This window comes from Meriones unguiculatus, chromosome 6 (genome assembly GCF_030254825.1).
Source record: "Meriones unguiculatus strain TT.TT164.6M chromosome 6, Bangor_MerUng_6.1, whole genome shotgun sequence".
Taxonomy (NCBI): Eukaryota; Metazoa; Chordata; class Mammalia; order Rodentia; family Muridae; genus Meriones; species Meriones unguiculatus.
The window spans coordinates 97,136,212-97,140,189 of record NC_083354.1 but is presented as its reverse complement, the minus strand read 5'-3'; positions in this window follow the sequence as shown (position 1 = coordinate 97,140,189).

Sequence of the window (3,978 nt, the reverse complement as noted above, 5' to 3'; positions counted from 1 at the left end):
AGAGTTTAAGTTAGCCTGGGTATAGTTAGTATAACTCCATTTTGAAATAAAGAGCCATCTTGACTGGGAGCTGAATTCAGGTAAGAGGAAATATCACAAAATGTGCACCAGGCAGAAAACAAAGTTAACTCTCCTAGCAACAGTTTCCAGGAAATATCACAAAATAAATGCTTCATAGAAAATAGAGACAAACTCCCTGGCAATAATCAATGGGAATTGGTTGGAAATTCAATGAGAAAATTCTCCCCAATGTTTTAGATATGGTTTAAAAAAATAGCCATTGTGATTATATGCCTTAGCCATTGTGATTGTGTGCCTCAGGAAAGGTCACCCCACCCTGCTAAACTTCACCCAATTCTGTAATGCCAAGTCTTGTAACCCCCTGCTTGCTGCCATGGAAACCCGCTGCTCACAGACTTTCCCTTTAAAAATCCTCTTCACTCAAAGCTGGAGGTCCCACTTCTCTTCTGCTGTGTCAGTGAGACTTGGGTCCTGAGTTTGATCATTCTCATAATAAAGCTCTCTTGAAACTGTATTGAGTCATCTCCTGGTAGTCTCTGAGGGTCCTGTGAACCTGGCATTACACTTTCACCCAAACATAAAGGAATTTACCTTCTTCTCAGCACCTCATGGAACCTTCTTCAAAATAGACCATATAGTCAGACACAAAGCAAGCTTCAGCAGATACAAGGAGATTCAAATAGCCCCTTGTTTCCTATCTGAACACCATGTACTAAAGCTGGACCTCAACAACAACAGAAACAGCAAAAACCTACACACACATGGAAACTGAACAACTTGCTATTCAATGACAGCTGGGTCAGGGAAGAAATAAAGAAATTAAAGACTTCCTAGCATTCAATGAACATGAAGTCACAGCATACCAAAACTTACAGGACACAATGCAAGCAGTGATAAGAGAATAATTCATAACACTAAGGGCCTTCAAGAAGAAATTTGAAACATCTCATACAGGCAACTTAATGGCTCACCTGAAAACCCTAAGGAAAAAAAAAAGAAGGAGACATACCCAAGAGGAGTAGACAGCTAGAAATAATCAATCTCAGGGCTGAAATCAGTAAATTAGAAACAAATAAAACAATTCAAAGATTCAATGAAACCAAGAGCTGATTCTTTGAGAAAATCAACAAGACAGACAAACCCTTAGCCAAACTACCTAAAAGGCAGAGAGAGAGACACTATACAAATCAACAAAACCAGAAATGAAAAGGGGGACATACAACAGACACTGAGGAAATCCAATCATTAGGTCTTCCTTCAAAAGCTTATATACCACAAAATTTGAAAATCTAAATAAAATGGACAACTTTCTTGATCAATTCCACTTACCAAAGCTGAATCAAGAGCAGGTAAATCAATTGAATAGTCCTATATCCCCTAAAGAAATAGAAGCTGTCATCAAAAGTCTTCTATGATTTACAAAGATGAGCTTTGGGAGTATCCATACTTTGGTCTATCCTAAGCTCTTTATCTGGGTGATTAAATTAGGTTCCACATCTCTTCAGGAAATGTCTTGTCACACAACAACAGATTGGATATCCAAAATGGGCCCACATTTCTACAATGAAGTTGTTGGTAGAATTGTTTCTTTCTGAAGACTTTAAAAACACACCTGTTTTCTTGTCTTTTGTAGCTTCTAGAGGCAGTCCAGCTTCCTTGGATCAGGACACTTTATGTAATATTGCTTTCCCCTGGATATTGTTTGTTTCATGTTCTGTCTACTTATTGACCTATTCATTATTACGTAGAAATGACTTAGATAATTTTCTTATAAGGTCACCCTTTGTCACAGAATTTAACATAGTCATAGCTCCTGAAAGAAAGTTCTAGATACCATAAATAAGGATAGTATTTGGCATTCCAAAAAAAAAAAAAGTCTTCTATCCAAAAGAAGCCCACGGCCAGATGGTTTCAGTGCAGAATTCTACCAGACTTTCAAAGAAGAGCTAACACCAATACTCTTTAAACTATTCCACAAAATAGAAACAGTAGGAATATTACCAAACTCATTCTATGAAGCCACAGTCACTTTGATACCTAAACCTCACCAAGACCCAACAAAGAAAGAAAAATTCAGGCCAATCTCTCTTATGAACATTGATGCAAAAATATTCAACGAAATACTTGCAAACTGAATCCGAGAACACATCAAAAGCATCATCCACTATGACCAAGTAGGCTTCATCCCAGGTATGCAGGGGTGGTACACTAAATGGATAGCCATCAATGTGATCCACCATATAAACAAACTGAAAGAAAAAAATACCACGTGATAATCTCCTTGGATGCTGAAAAAGCATTTGACAAAATCCAACATCCATTTATGTTTAAAGTCTTGGAGAGATCAGGGATACAAGGCACATACCTGAACATAGTAAAGGCAATATACATCAAGCCTATAGCCAACATCAAACTAAACAAAGAGAAACTTAAATCAATCCCACTGAAATCAGAGACAAGGCAAGGATGCCCACTCTTTCCATACCTCTTCAACACAGTTCTTGAAGTCCTATCTAGAGCAATAAGGCAATTAAGGGATATCAAGGGGATACAAATTAGAAAGAAAGAAGTCAAAGTATCACTATTTTCAGATAATATGATAGTATACCCGAGTGACCCAAAAAATTCTATCAGAGAGCTCCTACAGCTGATAAACAACTTCAGCAAAGTGGCTGGATACAAAATTAACTAAAAAAAAAAAATCAGTAGCCTTCCTGTATACAAAGGACAAAAGGGCTGAGAAAGAAATTAGGGAAACAACACCCTTCACAATAACCACAAAGTACATAAAGTACCTTGGTGTGAACCTAACCAAGCAAGTCAAAGACTTGTATGAAAAAAACTTCAAGTCTCTGAAGAAAGAATTAGAAGAAGATATCAGAAGATGGAAAGATCTCCCATGCTCATGGCTTGGCAGGATTAACATAGTAAAAATGGCCATCTTCCCAAAAGCAATCTATAGATTCAATGCAACCAAAATACCAACACAATTCTTTACAGACCTTGAAAGAAAAATTCTCAGCTTCATAAGGAATAACAAGAAACCTGGAATTACTAAAACAATTCTCTACAATAAAAGAACTTCTGGAGGTATCTCCATCCCTGATCTCAAGCTGTACTATATAGAGCAACAGTAATAAAAACTGCATGGCACTGGCATAGAAACTGATTGGTGGATCAATGGAATCGAAGACACTGAAAAACTCACACACTTATCTTTGACGAAGATCTTTGACAAAAATGCCTGATCTTTGACAAAGATGCCAAAAGCATACAATGGAAAAAAGACAGCATCTTCAACTAATGATGCTGGTCTAACTGAATGTCCACATGGGGAAAAATTCAAATAGATCCATACTTGTCACTCTACACAAAACTAAAGTCGAAGTGGATCAAAGACCTCAACATAAAAACAGACACACTAAACCTGTTAGAAGAAAAAGTGGGGAAGAGCATTGAACTCATTGGCACAGAAGAAAATATCCTTGTTTTCTTCATTGAATAGCTGTCATTGAAGTCAATCTGGTGCTTTCTCAGACAATTAGGAATAGTGCTACCTCGAGATCCAGCCATACCACTCTTAGGCATAGATCCAAAAGATGCTCAAGTATACAACAATGACATTTGTTCAACCATATTAGTAGCGGCCTTATTTGTAATAGCCAGAATCTGGAAACAAGCTAGATGTCCCTCAACCGAAGAATGGATACAGAAATTGTGGTAGATTTATACAATGGAATACTACTCAGCGATTTAAAAAAAAAAAAAGTAAATCATGGAATTTGAAGGCAAATGGAATTAGAAAAGATTATCCTGAAGGAGATAACCCAGAAGCAGAAAGACACACATGATATATACTCACTTATAAGTGGATGTTAGCCATAAAATATAGGATAAACATACTAAAATCTATAGTCTTAAAGAAGGTAAACAACAATGAGGACCCTAGGGAAGATG